General features: G+C 36.4%; 2 pseudogenes; one reads left to right on the forward strand and one right to left on the reverse strand.

Annotated features, from left to right (window-relative positions):
* Positions 1-238: 238 nt before the first annotated feature.
* Positions 239-1042, reverse strand: LOC119525520 (annotated as a pseudogene).
* A 14058-nt stretch (positions 1043-15100) lies between these two features.
* Positions 15101-16032, forward strand: LOC119525521 (annotated as a pseudogene).
* Positions 16033-20571: the final 4539 nt, after the last annotated feature.

Raw genomic sequence — 20571 nt, forward strand, 5'->3', positions numbered from 1 at the left:
GCACCAGTACCTCAAACACATTTCCCATTGTTCTAATCTTACAAAACATTGCCATCTCCTCTGGTCAGTGCAGACCATCGTAGCAAAGAACTGCTGACTCTCCTCCCACTGCCAGGGTGAGGAACCCATGTAAGCCCCAGTAAACATTCTGTCTTCCTTTCCATCTGGACTTGTCTGAGTCATTATTGTTCTGTTGTACCTATCACAGTGTGAGGGAGGCTGTCATTTTACACAATCCTCACCCTAATTTGAATGGGGGTGTTCCCTTGAGGATTCTCCTCAGGGCCCTCTTGATGTCCCTGTTCCTCAGGCTGGAGATGTAGGGATTCAGCTTGGGGATGAGAAGCATACACATCACTTAGGACACCACACTCTTCCTGGGTGAATGTCAGTGAGCTGAACTCAGGTACACTCCCAGGCCTGTTCCATAAAATAAGCAAACAATGGACAGGTGAGAGTCACAGGTGGTAAAGGCTTTGTACTTCCCTCCTGAAGATGGTACTCTCAGAATTGATGAAACTATTTGAGTATAAGAGAAAATGATCAATGAGACTGGAACTCCACCAAAGATGACAATAAAATATAATAATATTTTACTAAAGGAGGTATCATAACAGGCATTTTTGAGGAATTGAGAAGGATCACAGAAAAAATGAGTGATTTCCACATGTGAACAGAACATTAGGTGTGGCATCATTAAGGAGTGCACCTGGGAGTCCAAAAGGCTGATGATAAAATACAGTACAACCAGTAGGCCACACAGCTTGTGTTTCACAATAACTGAATAGTGGAGGGGGTGACAAATTGCTGCAAACCTGTCATAGACCATCACAGTCAGAATCAGACTGTCCAAACATCCAAAAAGACTAAAATAGAACAAGTGTATCTGGCAGCCTGTATAGGAGATGGCTCCTCAGTGATTGTGGATATCTGTAAGCATCTTTGGGACTTTGGTACATGTGAAGCCAATGTCAGCTAAGGACAGGTTGAAAAGGAAGAAGTACATGAGGGTTTGGAGGTGGGAGTCAGAGCTGACAGTCATCATTGTAAGTAGGTTCCCCAGCATGGTGACAAGGTACATGGACAAAAGGAGCCCTAATAGGAGGGCTTGTATCTCTAGATCAGCTGAGAACACATAAGAGGAGGAATTCTTAGACACTGGCTAGATTCTGTGATTTCATGAAATAAAGGCATATTTTGGGAAAGAAAACAGGATTATTTTATAAGGGAATAGTACACAGGCACCCAAGTGTCTTCATTTCAGACAAGTAATTAAAGTATAAAGTATTCATAAGGAGCACAGTAATACCTTAAGTAATACTCTTCAGTTTGTTGCAAACCCATTCTTCTTTGGATCGTTTTTTCATTTATTTATTTGATTTTCACTTGTTTCTCTAGACACCCACTATGGAGGCTCTAGGATTATGGACATTGAACTGAATACAATGCATGAGCACAGTGAAATGATTGTTTCCTTAACTGAAGAAACATAGGGGATAAGAAGTATTCTTATGTTTTTTAGGAAAAAAAAAATGGTCTAATTAAAGGACATAAGAATACAATCAATATATTTTATTCTCCTAAAATGCACTGAAATAAATCCTTCTGGTTTTGGACTATTTATGAATACCTTATATGAGCTATGTAACAAGGAGTCTGATTCCAGTTTTTGGATCCTTGACTACTGTACCAGTTGTATATATTATGCTCCCCAGAAAAAGCCATGTTGTTTGATGCAATCTTATGGGGGAAGATATATTAGTGGGGACAAAGATGGAATGTTTGGATTTGGTTGTTTCCATGGAAATGTGCCCCACCCAAATGTTAGTGATAACCCTTATTGGATGATTTCCATGAAGGTGTGGTCCTGCCCATTCAGGGTGGGTCTGAGTTAGGCCACTGGAGCACTATATAAGCTCAGACTGAAGGATCAAGCTTGCTACAGCCAAGTGGGACACTTTGAAGAATGCACAGAAGCTGAGAGAGTAGATGCAGATGAGAGACAGTTTGAAGATGGCCATTGAAAGCAGACTCTTGCTCTGGAGAAGCTAAGAGAGGACAAATGCCCCAAGAGCAACTGGGAGTGACATTTATGAGGAACTGCATCCTAGAGAGGAATATCCTGGTAGAAAACCACTTTGAACTCAGAACTTTGGAGCAGATATCAGCCACATGCCTTCAAATCTAACAGAGGTTTTCCAGACACCATTATCCATCCTCCAGTGAAGACACCTAATTGTTGATGACTTATCTTGGACACTTCATGGCGCTAAGACTGTCACTGTGTAACAAAATAAATGCTCTTTTATAAAAGCCAATCCATCTCTGGTGTTTTGCATTCCAGCAGCATAAGCAAACTAGGACAGATTTTGGTACTGGAAGTATGTGTTGGTGCTGCTGAGATTGCAAATACCAAACATGTTGGAATGGCTTTTTAAATGGATAAGGGGAAGATTCTGGAAGAATTGTGAGGAGCTTGATAGAAAAGGCCTAAACTGCTTTGAAGAGACTGTGGAAATACAGAATTTAAAGATACTTCTGATGAGGCCTTGAGCAGAAATGATGAACAGATTGTTGGAAACTGAAAGCAAGGCAATCCTTGTATTAAAGTGGTAGAGAATTTGGCAAAATTGAATCCTGCAATAGGATGGAAGGCAGAATTTGAAAGGGACAGTCTGGAATATTTAGCTGATGAGATCTCCAAGCAAAATATAGAAGTATCCTGGCTTTTACATGAAGCTTATAGTAAAATGCAAGAGGACAGAGATAAGCTGAGAAATGAACTCTTGGTTCCAAAGGAACCAGAAATTGATGGCCTAAAACACTCTGGGCTTCCAAGGGGTGAAACTCCAGAAGCTACAGCCCAAAATGAGGATGTAACCAAACATGGAACCCAGTTGCCATTTAAGTAAAAGCCAAGATTAGAGAAGGAGTTAAGCAGAAAGGATTTGTGGAAAGTCCTATTGTCTGACAGATTTGACCCCTGTGTGCTTCATGTGAAGCCAACAGAATTTTTTTGAGCTCTTTACAGACACAGCCACAGCTGGTTGGGACTGGAGGAGACAGACAAGGAGCAAATTGAAGGAAAAATTTCATCAAAGATAGAGCCATGGAGGCTAAGGTCTGGAATCAAGAGGTTTCAGGCTGGAAGAGCAGAGTGGCCCACACACATGGAAAGGGTGAGTTTGCCCCGGAGGTCAAGGGTGGGCTCTCCACATCAATGTTCTGGAAAGGTGTTGCCACCTCAGGCCTCAAAGAGGGTGGAGCACATTCCTAGGGAACTGGGGAGAGCCTAGCCATCACCACACTGTTCTGAAGGAGTTGAGCATGTGCCCTGGACATGGAAGGGAATCTGGGTACTGTCCCAATGTTTGAAGAGGGTGGGGCCAAGAAGGTGGTCTCCCCAATGTGTGGATATGTTGGAACACTCACCCCAGCATTGGGAGAGGAAAGAGCTGCTGCAAAGGCCCTTAGGAAGGATTAGACTCCTGATCTCTCAGGTCCCAAGGATGCAATATAATTCTGTAAATGACTGTCAGACTTTGAAATCTAATGGAATTTATCCTGTGGGTTTTAGGAATTGTTTTGGTCCCTTAAACCCAGTTTTGCTTTCAGTTTCCTCTTATGGCAATGGGAATCTTTACCATATGACTGTCCCTCCTTTGTATATTGGAAGCAGATAACCTGTTCTACATTTCACAGGTACAGAGCCAGAGGGGAATTATGCCTTAGGACCAACCATGCCTGTAATCGATCTTGTACTTAACTATTGTTTCGGAAATGATTTAAGTTTCTGTGATATTGTGATGGGATGAATGTATTTCGTGTATGGAAAGATCATGTTTTTCTGGGATCCAGGAGGTGAAATGTACCCATTTGTATATATTATGTCCCCCAGAAAAAGCCATGTTCTTTGATGCAATCTTGTGGGGACAGATATATTAGTGGGGATTAAGTTGGAACATTTGGATTAGGTTGTTTCCATGGAAATGCACCACACCCAACTGTGGGTGATAACTCTGGATGATTTCCATGAAGATGTGGCCCTGCCCATTCAGGATGGTTCTGAATTAGTTCACTGGAGCACTATATAAGCTCAGACAGAAGGACTGAGCTTGCTACAGCCAAGTGAGACACTTTGAAGAATGCACAGAAGCTGAGAGAGTAGCTGCAGATGAGAGACAGTTTGAAGATAGCCATTGAAAGCAGACTCTTGCTCTGGAGAAGCTAAAAGAGGACAAATGCTCCAAGAGCTACTGAGAGTGACATTTTTGAGGAACTGCATCCTAGAGAGGAACATCCAGGAAAAAAGACATTTTCAACCCAGAACTTTGGAGCAGATGCCAGCCACATGCCTTCACAGCTAACAGAGATTTTCCAGACACCACTGGCCATCCTCCAGTGAAGGTACCCGATGGTTGGTGACTTACCTTGGACACTTTATGGCCCTAAGACTGTAACTGTGTAACCAAATAAACCACCTTTTATAAAAGCCAATGTATCCCTGGTGTTTGGGATTCTGGCAGCATTAGCAAACTAGAACAACTACTAACAGCATTTTAGTTTCACCTTGGATGTTGTTTTCTGTCCCACATATGGGGAAGGTGATGAGGTACCCTACTCCTAGTATGAGGGCTCTGAACCTGGTCTTGACAACTAATGACAAAGGAAGCACAACATATCTTGCCCTCTCAAGCCATATTCAGGCCAGACTTGGAGACCAAGCATGGTATACTCAAAGAGCCACCTTATCTAGATAATAAACTTTCCATATACTCTTTGTGTGTGTATGTGTGTGTTTGTGATTAAACATCATCAGTCTTGACATCTGAATCAAATATATGTGCTAATTGATCCCATCACTTCAAAATCATAAGAAACACATAAAATCACAAAACTTGATTCTATACTAAAGGCAAGTGTGTTTAACCAGTTTACATTTCTATATATGTAACAATTGAACCCACATTAGAGGATTGTTAAAAGAAATAAAGTAAAATAAAATATAGAGGGTACTCAGTGCAGTAATTCCGAATTCTGGTTGACCTTTATAAATACCCAAGGTTCTGTTAAAATATACAGAAGCCCAGACTACAGTCTAGAATCAACAAAATCAGAAGCTCTACATTGGAGGCCATTGGTGAGTCAAAGTACCTCTAGAATTAAGAAACACTTCCTTATGAAAATGTCAAAAACTTAGCAAATGCTTTATTAATTTTACCTTATTAGAATCAACACCAATGCACCATATTACAAATGTTTAAAAATGTTTGCTTCAAATGCTATAGAGATATAAAGTGTTGTAAAAAACATTTCACTTTCCTTTTACCCCTGCATTATCCCTTTTACTCAAATCTGTCCCTTTAAGACAGCCCCTGTCATGAATGTGCCTGGTACAATTACCTGATAGTTTCTATTATGTTAAAATTTATTTAAGTATCCATAAATAGTTTTCTTGTACATTTTCCTAAGTGGCAAATTTTATTATACACATCACTTCAAACATTCTCCTTAACTATAACAGTGTATTTCATGTCTCTCTAAAAGGCACACACCACTAGTTATAGTCTGGTTTAACAGATGCATGGCATTGCCTGGGGATTAACACCATTTTATTTGTCAATTTCTACATTTCAGCAATACTTTCATAATTCTTCTTTTCTCCATTCATACAACTGAGAATTTCTATGACAAAAATGTATGAAGGATATTTCCATGGGCAGTAATAATCTAAGATTTTTCAATTTTATTAATTGCCTGTTTGTTTCATAACAGAAAAATCACACATAATTGACCACTTGCTCTTACTGTTAAGCTGTAGAATCATAAATATATCTGATGTCATTCTTGTAATTGTCATTTTGTGATTGCTCCACATGAAATTCCCACATTGTGCAGAAAAGATTTACATTTTAAGACTTCAAACTCTACTGTAAAATGAGGTACTACTCATGGAGAACACAATGGAGGCCTGTATATACTGTATGAAAAGCCCTTTAAAAAAGTGGACCTTTTGGGTAATTCACAGAAGGACATACTTCCTGTAGAGAAGAGAAATAGATGGTTTGGCTACATTTGCTATCTGAGACTAAATCAGATTTGAAGAAAAAATAACACTAAATCATCTCAGGTGAAAGGGACATATACCTAGCATAGGGGCAAAAGATCTAATACATGAGTCTCATACCTTTCATCCCCTGGAATTTTTAGCACTGCATAAATATCCATGTTTTATGTATTAGATTTTATGACTATTTGAGTAGCAGATTTATTAATTAAAATATTATCACAAGAGATATTTAATTACTTTTTTTCAAGTGTATGTGACAGTGGCTGAAGCTTATTTTATCTCCATATATTACAGCATGGAAATACTGGAAATACTAAAATGTGTCTCAGACCACACAATAAGAGTACTTTCCCCACATCCTCCTCCATTTCATATTATAAGTTAATTTTTATTAAAATTTGACAAATATTTAAAATAATTTAATGTTGAAGAGCCTACTAAATAAAGACTAATAGGTTCCATGCAAAAGTCATAACAAGGAACATTAAAGCACTATTTTTTTCCTGTATCTAGTCCTAGTGCAACTCCCTGGAAGGGGTGAAAGCACAGAGAAGAAGCCAACTACTGTATGGGAGACAGACTATATGCTTTCTCCAGTGATATAAAGAATTATAATCAATATTTAGCATTTTTTTTTAAATTTTGGGTTGTCTATTACTCCATGCATTGAACAAGTGAACTAAAGAAATCTAATCAATATTTTGTTTTATTAAACTTCTTTAGTCCAGTGAATTAAAGAAATGTAACCAATAGTTAACAAAGTTGTTTTTTTTAAATTCAGTTACTTATTACACCATGCCCTGTATAGGCCTTGGGGAATTAGATGAAGGAGACTTATTAATTTCCCTCCAACAACTCTTACTTGACATACAAAGAAATGAAATTTCAGGTTGGATTGCCAGGGGAAATACTGTCCAGATGTCTGTGTCTGGCATCTTCCTGGCTTCACTTCTTTCTCCACTAGAGCTTCTTAAAATTTAAGTTAAATTAAGATGCTCATTTTCATCTGCAAAATAGCAATAATATTTGAACATTTATTTGGGAGATGATTATGTAGATAAAATGATAGAAGGTATTTAGAAGGTTGAGCTCAGAGCCTTGCACTAGGAATCCCTCAGTAACACTTCCTTTTATTTTGGTTACTGTCATCCTCCTTTTCATAATCCTATCTTCATGATAATTTTGGAGAGTTTAAGGGACACTTTAGAGTGACCAATTTCTGTTCTGGTAGAGGGTATTTCTACAGATACTGGAAACCTATGATGGAAAAGAGAAGGGCTAGGAATGACAGTTATGAAATCTCTACTAGAATCAAGAATATAAAGTCTATAATCTTTGAGCTGAAACTGCATTTCAGAGACCACCCATTTATCCTTCTCTTCTGCTTTATTCTAATAATCAGAACATACTGTATTCCCGTATACACTACTACATGCAGTATCTCCTATGGAACACACAGGGCTGAACTGTGTTTCTCCTGGAGTACAACCAAAGAGTGGATCCACTGCCCCTTGTTGGCCAGCTAATTGATGAATGTTGAGACTCTGCATTCTGGCCTGGAAGGAAAACATGATCAGGCATGGGGCTCCTTATGCAGAAAGAGGGCCTGCTTGACTGGAACTCACAATCTGATGGGTTGTAGGTCCCAACTGTGTATCTTATGTTGACTGACCTTGATGGGTAATTTCTCACAGGTCATTAGAATAATTGGTCCAAGTAATCCCAATCACTGAAGACTTGGTAATGTCTGCATTGTGAAATTTACAGAAAGAAGAAAAAAATGAATTTTATTAATTGATTTAGAGCCCTTATTCAATTAAATGAAGCTTTGCTGTCTCCATCAATTCTGCCTTCCAAATTATGGGAATTTTAATATGAAATGCTGATTAATTTTTACAATAAAAGAATTAATGTATCAATTTTAAATTAATGTTATTATAAAATTAACTAACTTAGAAACACTCTACACACACCAAGCAACCCTTCCACTTCTCCACACTTTTCAGCCTCTTGTAACCTCTATTCTATTATCTATCTACATGATTTTGCTACTTATATTTATTCCATAAATTGAAACCATACAATATTTTTCCTTATGTACCTTATGCAATTCACAGAGCATAATGTGATTTTCATTTCCTTTTATTAGAGGACTTATGGCATTGCAAAAAGTCATGCAAAAAGAAGAGTCACTTACAAACACACACAAGCAGTTTTCACTTTAAATAAAATTTTGCATTATTCTGGTATGATCATTAAATTGATGAAAAATATTAAAATTACTATATTATTTAAACTGTAATCTATTGTTTAGCTTTGGGTGTACTCTTTTTTTGGATATTCTGTTTTCATTTCTTTAAAAAGGAATATGATAATATACATGCAACCTAAAATAAACCTTTTAACCATGTTCAAATATACACTTCAGTGGTATTAATTACATTCACAACATTGTGTTACCATCATGAACATCAATTACCAAAATTTTTCCATCATTCCAAAGAGAAACTTTGTATCAAATAAGCATTAATTCCCTATCCTCCATCTCCACCCCTGGCCTACAGAACCTATATTCTAGTTTCTGAATATTAATTTGTGTATTCTAATTATATCATATGAGTGAGCCATACAATATAACTCCATCACTTATTTCACAAAACAAGATTTCTTCAAGGTTAATCCTTGTTGAAGCACATATCAGAACTTCATTACATTTTTGGTTCAATGATATTCCACTATGTTCTGAAATAACATTTTGTTTTTCGATTAATATATTGAATGATACCCAGTTTCTCTGTTGGTTAAGTTCAAGTGTCAACTTGTCTGGATTATGGTGCCCTTTTGTTTGGTCAAGCAAGCATTGGTCTGGTGGTTTTTCTGAGGACACTTCATGAATTAAAACATTAGTAGGTTGATTACATCTATGGTGATTGCATATACAATCAACTGAGGAGATTGTCTTCAACAATGAGAGATATCTCATCCAATCAGTTGAAGTGTTTAAAAGGAGAAATGATGATTTCAGCAGTCAGAAAAGAGAATGTCTGTCTTTACTTCAGCCAGACAACTTTTGCTAAGGGATTCATTGAAAACCTTCATCCAAGTTTCCAGCTTGCTGTTTGCCTTAGGAAGTTTGGACTTTGCCATTCCCACAGTAGCTTACAACACCATACACAAAAATTACCACAAAATGAATCAATGCTCAAAATATAAGAACAAAATATACATAACTCCTAGAATAAAACATAGGGAAAAACCTTCTGTATGTTGTGTTAGACCATCATTTCTTAGACTTTCATCCAAAAGCATGAGCAAACAAAAAATAAATGTTTAAATGGTCTTCATCAATACTAAAAGTTACATGCATCAAAGATTTATCAATAAAATAAAAACATAACTTACAGAATTGGGGGAAAATATTTGGAAAAAATGTCAAATATATGTTTAATATATACAATATATAACCAACACTTACAGCCTGGAAACAAAAAGGTAAATGATTTCATTTTAAAATGGACAAAATACTTGAAGAACATTTCTCCAAAGTTGATATACAATTGTTCAGTAAGCACATAAATATATTCTGGACTTCATTAGCCATTAGGGAACTGTGAGTCAAAATCACAATGGCATAACTTTTCAAACCCAGCAGAACAGATAATGTTAAAAAAAAACAGAAAATAACGGATGTTGGAGAGGATGTGGAGGAATAGGAACACCTTTGTAGGGAATGTAAATTGTGAACCTATTGTGAAAAACAGCTTGGCCCTTCTTCAGACAGAAAATACATAATTGCCATGTGAGTATGCAATCCCACCTCCAATAATATATCCCAAAATATTGAAAACACAAACTCTAAAAGGTCTCTGTATACTGAGATTCATACCAGCATTATTCCCAATTGCCAAAAAGAGAGTATTACTGGTAATACTGTATTAGTCAAGGTTCTTTAGGGACACATAACCAACACAATATATATTAGATGTATATGAAATTTCTATAAGAATTGTCTCTCTCACAACTGTGGGGATGAGCAAGTCCAAATTCCATAGAACAGGTTGCAAGGTGGGAACTCTAGTGACAGTTTTCCATGAATTCCCCAGAAGAAGCTGAGTAGCTGAGGAAGCCTTCAACTGATTGGATAAGATGTCCCTCATGGTTGAGGGCAACCACATCAGTTGATTATTGATGCAATTAGCTAAAGATCCAATCAACTTACTGATGATTTAAGTCCACAAAATATCCTCACAGTAAAAATCAGGCCAGTACTTGTTTGACCAAACAACTGGGCACAGTAACCTGACCTAGTTCACAAATGAACTTACCATCACAGAAACCAAATGTGTATCAAAAGTGAATGGATAAACAAAATATTATCACTACATAAAATTTAATATCATTAAAGTGAATAAATAATGTTCTGATATGTGCTTCATCATGGATGAACCTTGAATGCAACTTGTTTTGGACAAAAAGTCATTGACAAATATTGTATATATTCACTCACATGAAATAATCAGAATATACAAAGTCATATTTACAGTCCAGAATACAAGTTCCAGAGCTAGAGATGGGGTGGGGAATGTGGATTAATGCTTATTTGGTTAGAAAATTTCTCTTTGGAATGATGAAAAAAATTTGGTAGCTGATGGTGGTGAAGTTAGCACAATGTTATGAGTGTAATTGACACCATTCTATTGTATATTTGAAAGTGGTTAAATAGGGACATTTTATGTTTTCTACATGTTACCATAATTTTTAAAGGGAATAAAATGTCCAGCAAAATGAGTGAATCTTAAGGTAAACTAAATAATATAATTACTGGTATACTAATTATAATATTGTTTCTTCAATTTAATAAAGGCACCACACCACAATAAGGCAAAATATTGTTTGTGGGGAATACAGTGTATGCATGTGGAGGGATATAAGGGATGACTGATCTTTTTGCATGACTTTTCAGTAATACTATAACTGTGGTACTGAAAGTAAATTTAAAACCCATTAGTCTTTGTGAAATAAGCAAGACACTATGGATAAATACTGTATGGTTTCACTTTATGAAATACCTATAAATAATAAATTAAATATACAGATTAGAGGTTACCAGAGGCTGAGAAGAATGGAAATGTTAGAGGGTTGCTTAGTGGGTAGAGAGTGTTTATGTATTACTTAATGATATAATAAAATTTATTAAGAATTAATATATTCATTCTTTATATTGGAAAAATTAGTCTTCATTTCATGTTAAAATTCCCCTAAATTGGAAGTTAGAATACAGGGAAACAGCAGAGATTCTGTGTAATTGATGATGGAATCAAACCCTATGAAGAAAATTCACTTTTCTCCCCATCCCTTTACATTCATCATGAGGACATTAACAAGTCCTCAAAGATTTGTCTAATTATGATCTGTGAGAAAAGAGCTGTCAACATCAAACAACATAAAATATCAATCTACAATATCCTACAGTTCTTCAGATTGTGTGTCCCAGTAAAGCAGGCTCTCATCTGAGTCATCGTCCTCATAAGGAGTCCCATGCCTGAGCAGGTCCTCCTTCCAGACCAGAGAACAGAGTCTCAAACTTCATCACTCAACTGGCCAAGAAATGACAATAGATCCACAATCCCTGGTCATGCCCTGGGAGAAACAGCACTCAGCTTAGTGAGTTTCATATCAGATATTGGATATAGTAGGGTACATGGGAGGACATATTGTTCTTATCACTAGGAGAAAGCAGAAGAGATATCCAATGCTTGGGCTCTGAAACCAAAGTTTCAGCTAAGAGACTAATGGGCTTTATATTATTGATTCTAGTGGGGATTTCAATAGTCATCTCTAGTTCTTCTTATCTCCAACAGTGGATCCAGTATCCTTTGAAATATCTCCCACCAAAAACAAATATAGGTCAATCTAAACTGTCCAATAAGCACTCCAAAATTATCACAAAGGTGAGGATGTTGATGGTGATTACAAGTATGATAACAGAAACCAAAATATCACAAAGCTTTATTGAGGGCTTCCTAGTATGAATTTCTTAGCTCAGTTGTGTAAATAGCTTCTCTCATTTCATTTGCAAAAGCATCACCCCTCAAAATGAGCAAAGATTATTGCTATGTTATGGAAGAGGAAATGAGCATGTCATTGTAATTTAATTTTTATCAAGTGCCAGGGTAGAATGGGTGAAACCAAGTTTGATTCTCAGTACTGAAACTCCAAACACAGACACCTGGACAGTATTCTCCCCTGTTAATCCAGCCTGCAATTTCATTTTTGTTGTCTCTCCAAGTAGGAGTGGTTGGAGGGAAATTAGTTAATCCCATTCATCTGAATCTCCAGAGCCTAGAGAGTGTGTGGTGTAAAAGGCAAACAAAAAATTATCTCTGTTAAATATTGATTACATTACTTTAGTTCACAGAGAAAATGTGTGTATATTAAGGATCTCATAGAATGGATGGTTTTGTACCTGTTCTTTTACTCCTTCTAGAAAGATGCAGTAAGATGGGAGACAAGAAATATATAATGCTTTAATGTTCTTTGTCATGATTTTTTGTGTGGAACTTATTATTAATAGTCTCTTCAATATTATCTTATTTAAAAATTTGGCAATTTTCATAAAACTAAAGCAATAATACTAAATTGAGGAGGACAAGGGGAAATCACATCTTATTGTGTGGTCTGAGTCAAATTTCAGGATTTCCAGTCAGTCCATGCTCCAATTTCTGGAAATAAGATAGGTTTCAACCACTCTGATACACACCTGATAAAAAGTAGTTAAATATGTATTATTAATAAATCTGCTCTCAAATAGTGATAAAATGTAATATTACAGAACATGGCAGGATATTTATGAAGTGCCAACATTTTCAATGGATGAAAGATATGGGACACATATATGGTTCTCTGACTATGGTGCTTGGGATATGTTCCCTCCACCACAGATGAAAGAGTGTTTTCTTTCCCTTCAAACATGCTTTGGTACCAATGAGCAAGCACAAGAAAAACCACTGATTTCTCCTCTTAACAGGGAGTGAATTCATCTATAAATTATTCAAATGAGCTAAGGTTTAAAAGGGATTTAAACAATAAATACATTGCACCATTAAGGGTTTTCTAGGATTTGTACTTAATTTTTCATCACAGTTTGGAGTCTGATATTGTAAATATTTCCTAAAGAATATGAAAATTTCATCTCAAGGGATGACAAAGTGTCTATCACAGGAACAATATCAGGTATATTTCTGATTCTAGAGCTTAAAAATAAGAGCAAGTGATTAATAATAATTTGATTTTTTTGTTATGAAATAAATGGCAATTAATAGTAAAATTGAACATGCATAGATTATTAGTAGTCAGACAAGTATCCTTCAAACATTTATGATATGGAAATTCTTAGTTGTGTGAATGGAGAGGAAAAGAGTAATTTTGAGAAGATTGTTGAAATAAGGAATTGACAAAGTGGTGTTCTTCCCCCAAGCAATACCATGTATCAGTTAAGCTGGATTTTAACTAGGGGTGTGTATTGCAGAGAGAGACACAAAACACAATGTTTTAGTAAACAAGAATGCTATGGTTGTGGTATGTATACTAAAATATTTGGAAAATTTATAAGAAAAAGTCATGATGAATATTTAAATCAATACTAAAATTCTAGAAATATTCCAGGCAAATGTATCAAGCTCATTCATAACAGTGGCCATCTAAGAAGGACAGATGGAACTAAAACGGATAATGAAGGAATAGGAGGAAAGTCCAATGTTATTAGCAACAATTTAAATCTGTATAACATTTGAATCAAATATTTTTAAAATTTTAATTTTTAATATGGTACTTGAGTTATAATGATAATAATAATAGGTAAAATTAATAGAACATCTACTAAACTCCAGACAGGTTTCTAGGGAAATTTAGAGGAAATTAGAATCACCAATGGCCTCCAACATAGAACTTCTGATTTTACTCATCCTAGACTTTAGCCTGGGCTTCTGTATATTTTGACAGAACCAAGAGCATTTATGAAGTTCAAACACAATACAGAACCATGGCACTGAGTACTCTCTACATATTATTTTACTTAATATCTTTCAGTAATACTCAAATATTGGTTGAATTAAAGACTCTTGCCTTTAGTATACAGTCTAGGTATTTCTTAAGATTTTGAATTCTCTGGATGGTCTGTCACACAATATTTAGTTCAGATGACAAGACTGAAAATGTGTGCACCCATGCACATGCTTACACACACCCCAAGAGTGTAAAGAAAGGTTATTACTTATATAAGGTTGCTGTTTGAGTAAAGCAGACTGGGCATCTGAAATTTGTCTGAAATGGACTTGAGGGAGTAAGATAGGTGGTTGGATTAGTTTTTCTATTGTTAATGTGAGAGACTTGGCTCAAAGTCCTCATGCTAGGACTTTTTTTTGCCTTGTTTAAGCCTCTGGCTAGTGTCAAGGTGGAGAGCAGAAGGATATCTTACCACCTACCCCATATTTGGGACTGAAAGCAACATTGACAGTGAGACTGAAATGATGTTAGGAGCCAAATATCTAAAAATGGAATCAGACTCTTATTTCAAACCTCATTTAAAGTATTCATACATTGCTGAAAATCAGGGAGATATATTTCAATGCATTTCAATAAAATAAATACATTTGACCATGTTCTTATGTCCTTTATACCATTCTTGTACTTAAAGCAAAAGAATATTTCTTATCCCTGATATTTCTTCAACGGAGGAAACAAATAGTTGACTGTACCCATGGAAGTTTTCCAACTCTACCTTCTTGCTACCTCTATAGTGGTATATATAGAAATGGGTGAAAAGCAAATAAACCAATGAATAGGGCTTTTCAGAGGAATGTGTTTGTAACAACTGAAAAGTATTGCTGAAGGTAACAAGGTGCGTGTTCCTCAAGTATGAATATTTAATATATACTTGAATCTGAAAAAAAGACACACTGATGGGTGTTTGTATTCTATTTCCTTATAAAAAAATCCTCATCTCTTTTCCAAATATGTCTCTTCTTCACGGAATCACAGAATCTAACCGAAGTTTCAGAATTCCTGCTCTTAGGGCTCTCTGCTGACCCAGAACTACAGCCCATCTTTTTAGGCTATTTTTGTCTATGTACCTGGTCACCATTCTGGGGAACCTACTTATCATGATGACCACCAGCTATGACTCCCACCTGCACACCCCCATGTACTTCTTCCTCTTCAACCTGTCCTTGGCTGACATTGGTTTCACATCCAGCACCATCCCAAAGATGCTTATGGATATCCACACTCACAGAGAAGTCATCTCCTATACAGGATGCCTGATTCAGTTTTCCTTTTATAGTCTTTTTGCATGTTTGGACAGCCTGATTCTGACTGTGATGGCCTATGACAGGTTTGTGGCAATCTGTCATCCCCTCCACCAGGTTTTCATGAACCCCAAGCTGTGTGGTGTGCTGCTTCTGTTGTCTTTTATCATCAGCCTTTTGGACTCCCAGCTGCACTTCTTAATGGTATCACAGCTAATATTCTGTTCAGATGTGGAGATTCCTCATTTCTTCTGTGACCCTCCTCAACTCCTCAAACTTGCCTGTTTGGACACTTCCTCCAGTAACATTTGAACATATTTTTTTGTTGCCATCTTTGGTGGAATTCCAGTCTCACTGATCATTTTCTCTTATACTCAAATTGTTTCCTCCATTCTCAGAGTCCCATCTTCAGGAGGAAAGTATAAAGCCTTTACCACCTGTGGCTCTCACCTGTCTGTTGTTTGCTTATATTATGGAACAGGCATGGGAGTGTACATGAGCTCAGCTTACTCACATTCACCCAGAAAGAGTGCAGTTGTCTCAGTGATGTACACCCTTGTCATCCCCATGTTGAACCCCTCCATCTACAGCCTGAGGAACAAGGACATCAAGAGAGCCCTGAGGAGGATCCTCAAGGGGACATCCCTACCTCAATAATTATGACTCCCTTGCAGGTTTGTGGGTAAGAAAGCATAGAAAATGAAACATCTGTAAACCAAAGAATAGCTCTTGAGTCAAAGAATTTTTCATAACTCTCATGTTTTAATTTTCTCTTCATGTCCCCTATCAGGTCATGGCTCCTGCCACACATCTTCTGGGGTATGGTAGCATACCTGTGGCTAGGACATGTTATCTAACTTTCAAGTGCCTTATTTCTTCATTTGTAGTCATATTTAGATTATCTGACATCACTTTAGGATTTTCAATAATTTAGAAACATTGTTAATACCAATCAAATAAAGATATATTCATTGGGGTCACCTATTCTAAGGATCATTTATAAACAAATAAATTATTTAATCTTATATTATGTTTTAAGCTGGATAGCTGACAACACATTGTAATATAATATTTATACAATTACAACAATTGGGTACAAAGCAGGGGCTGTTTCTCTAGTTTCTCTAGTCAAAATCTTACACATTGAGAGCAGAAATGTATCCCATATCTACCCTAGATATGTATCCTTTATCTACCCTAAAAATGGTAAGTTATCCATTATCTTAAAAGAAATACTGAAAGAAAACATTATTACACCCAGCATTATTCCTCCTTGTGCCATTAGATTTTTATATAAAAATCTAAGAATTCCTGTGAGTTGAAATGCATGGCTTTGTTTCTTGTACTATTAGTATCATTCAGAGGGATGTATTATATATCATTGAATAATGTGTGCAAGAATAATAGATATAGCATAATTGATGTTTCTTGATAAGTTTTATGAATAACAGATGGATCAAAAACCGTGCATTGAAATTCCTCAATTGGAATTTATTCTCAATTTATTTCTTCATGAATATACATCTTGTGAGTGGGAATTGAGAAAATAAAAAAGCACATCTCTCTTTTCCTGTGTTTATTGGGTTGAATTCTATACACCAGTTTTGCCACATTTTTGTTCTTAGTCCATATTCTGGTAGACCTATTGTGAATAAAATCTCAATATTTAACTTTAGTTAATGTATGGCCATACTGATTCAGGTTGGGCTTAAATCCAGATTACTAGAGTCCTTATAAGAGTTAGATTCAGATGGAGATGAAACCCTGGGGATCAGCCAGAAGCTAGGAGTCAACTGAATCCATAGGAGAGGAGAAAGGAGAATACATTACCATGTTCATTTTCCTTTGATGGAAAAGCCAAGGAAAAACAATTGTTGCTAGCAAGCAAGAAAACTGACCCAAGGGGAAGCATGCCTTCTAGCCTTCTGATCCATTAAATTCCTAGTGTAAATCCAATCCATTGAAAGGAATTTACTTTTGCAGTGAGAAAAATAAACCCCATGAATCCAATAATCTTTGTTTTCCATATGCAAGGCAATTCACTATACTAAACTTTGGCAGAAACTAAAATGTGATGCTGTATAATCACTATAGCACCAGCATTCTAAATCATCTCAATAAACAGCATCTCCACCTTTAATTCATCTGCACACAAGTGCCATTAAATTTTTGTTCTCTAAAATATTACTTTCCCACTTTTCTCATCACACTCATAAATGGCATCCTTTTTTTCATATCATTCTAATTGGGCATACATATTTCAGTTTTTGTCTAATCAGTAATTCTATTAATGCTCTTTCTTAAATCCCTTCCCTTGGATGTGGGTAGAATCTAGTGACTCCCTACAACAATTACAATATGGCCAAACACATGGGATGTTTCTTCTGAGATTACAGTTCAAAAAGAATACATGTATCTGAATTTCATCTTGCTTCCACTCAACTGCTTTCTTGCTTGCATGCTCAGATGGAAGCCCACTGCCATGTTGTGAGATCTCCCCTCCCCAGAGACCAAGTGGGAAATAAACCCAAAAATTCTCTGCCCATTAGACTACAAGAAACTTAATTATGGCAAGAGTCATATGAGGGAGAATGGAAGACTATCTACAACTGCTCCAATGTTGCTATGACTGTAATCTTGGCTGACACCTTGTTTGTAGCCTTGTGTTGCCCTATAATATTGAAGTAAAATAAAAAGTTATCAAATAAACAAAATTCAAATATTATATATGACAGCATATATCAATAGGAAAGAAAGAGTAGAACTAGAAGTTCATTCAAATTTGTAATATTATAAATCTCAATGTATAAAACACCAAACCATATCAAATGTGTAGAGAAAGGAAAATAAGTAATTATCCTTAGAGACAAAATTTTAAAAACAAAATGTACATAGCATCTCATGGGTACTATGGAAGTCCTAAATCTTCTTAAATTACTTGAAAATTTTACTGCATTTTCAGATATCAAAGTCATAGATTGATTCTTAAAATTAGAGTCTAAATTTTATATTAATACCCTGCTACATGGGAATCAGGTATGAGGAATACAGGCCAGCTTCCTCCCAGATCCACTGAGGATATTTACATTTCTCCTATTCCTATTCCATTAATTTCAACAAGCCCTCAGAGATGGGGATACATAGTCAAATTAGGCTAATTATCTGTTCTGTGAATTGAGCTCTTAGGTCATCAACAATAAAAAATAGACCTGCGTTTTTTAATATTAGAGATTGCTTAACCTACTTAAGTTGGCTTAATGGTTGTTCTCTCCTCCCAGAATCATCATCTGCCTCAGGAGTCCCATGCCTATATCTGTACTCTTCCAGCCCTGAGGACTGAGCCTCACACTTTTCTCTCACTGAACAGAGTAACTGCATCACACACACATTCATCAGTCATGCCCTAGCAGGTGTGAGATGAATCTAAGTGAGTGTCATGGGAGACATCAGATTCAGGTTTCACTGTTGAAGATACTGGTTCCTCATTTAAGCAGAACTGTAACCACTGAGATAGACATGTGAGTGCACACTCCTATGCAATATCTCAGCTTGGAAGCCTTTGGTGTTTACCTCCTTGGTTCTAGTGAGGATTTCAGCAGTCACATCCTGAATTTTGCTTTCCTCCATGACTGGTCCTAGCTTCCATTGGCACAGCAACACTATAACAGGAAATGGGTTTCTCTAAGCAGGAACATATATACCCCACAATGATCATGAGGCTGGTGAGGAAGAGGAGGGGGATGACAGTAATGATGACACTGTGAACCATAATGAGGACTTCCTAGTGCCAGGCTCTGAGTGAAGTTTTCTATGTAACTTATTTCATTTCATCTGCATAAGCTGCATAAGCACCCCAAGTAAGAAGAATGCACTTTAATACTATTTTATAGATGAGGAAAGAACATAGCATTTTAATAAAATTTTTACCAAGTCATGGCTAGAAATGGATAAAGCCAGGGACATATCTGGGGAATGAAACTCTAGAGGCAAGGCACCCGGTCAACACCACCTGCCATTTCACTTTTCTGGTCACTCAAGGCATGGTGGTTGGATGAAAACAACTTCATCTCATTCATTTCTGCTTCCCCAGATCATATACAGGGCTCAACATAATATAACCAATTAATCAAACAACTCCTGTTAATTTAGGTTTCTCTGGTTGAGTAATGTATTTCCATGGAATCTTTAAAAAATTTTATTCTGTTACCAAAAATACAGTGAACCATAAGTAAACCATGGGCTTTATTTACAAGTACAATCATAAAAATGTGCTATCATCAATTGTAAAAAAATGTTCCACATTAATGCAAGGGGTTGGTGGTGGGGTGGTATATGGGATTCCTGTCTTTTATGTATGAATATTTGTAAATCTACAACTTTTCTAATAAAAAAACTCTATTAATATTAATTATTCTTCCTTCCCTCAGAAGAACAAAGCAAAAGCAATATGATTTCCACATCCTGGGTGCCTCCTTTGTGTGTTTTCATCCATTCCAGGGATAGATGTCCCATAAGACTAAATGCAAGATTACAAAATAGGTCTGTAGGTGTCTATGGGATGAATATTTAGGATGCTGTTATTTTCCCTTACTAAGCTCCTTCTCAGTATACATGGCATTGTTTTAATCACTTTAAAGTCTCAAATGGTCTCAGGATGTAGCCTTTCTTTAAATATCTTCATAGTCTCATTAAGAGAGTCATGGCATGTAAATGGGTTAAGATTGTGAGAAAATTTAGGAAAGGCTTACTCAAGGAAGTGACATTTTACCTAGGCCTTTTTCAAAAAAAGAGGATTTGACAGATAAATTTGGATAGAGGTAATTAGAACACCCTAATTTCAATTTCTGTGCCAAATATTTTGGCAGTGGATTAAAAGGACAGCAAAACTAGACACCTGGAAATGTCTCCTAAGCATAATTTTTTCTAGCAATCATGGTTTTCTTTCATCATATCAAAATATTGCTCTTTGAGCACATCTTGTTTGTTGTGGGGAAACATGCTGGGACCCATAGTAAGAGAGGGGAAGCTTCAGGAACAGGAATATAAAAATCAGTGGGAGCATCTCAGGAGTATCTCTACACATTGCAGCCAAAAGCTGTAAATGTGTGCAAGGTCTGGGGCAGGCAGAGATGAAGTGGGATCTGCAGCCTCAGGCAGACATATACATGCATATCTGTGCATATGACATTGTTGTGA

The sequence above is a fragment of the Choloepus didactylus genome (genome assembly GCF_015220235.1).
Source record: "Choloepus didactylus isolate mChoDid1 chromosome 25 unlocalized genomic scaffold, mChoDid1.pri SUPER_25_unloc2, whole genome shotgun sequence".
Classification (NCBI taxonomy): Eukaryota; Metazoa; Chordata; class Mammalia; order Pilosa; family Megalonychidae; genus Choloepus; species Choloepus didactylus.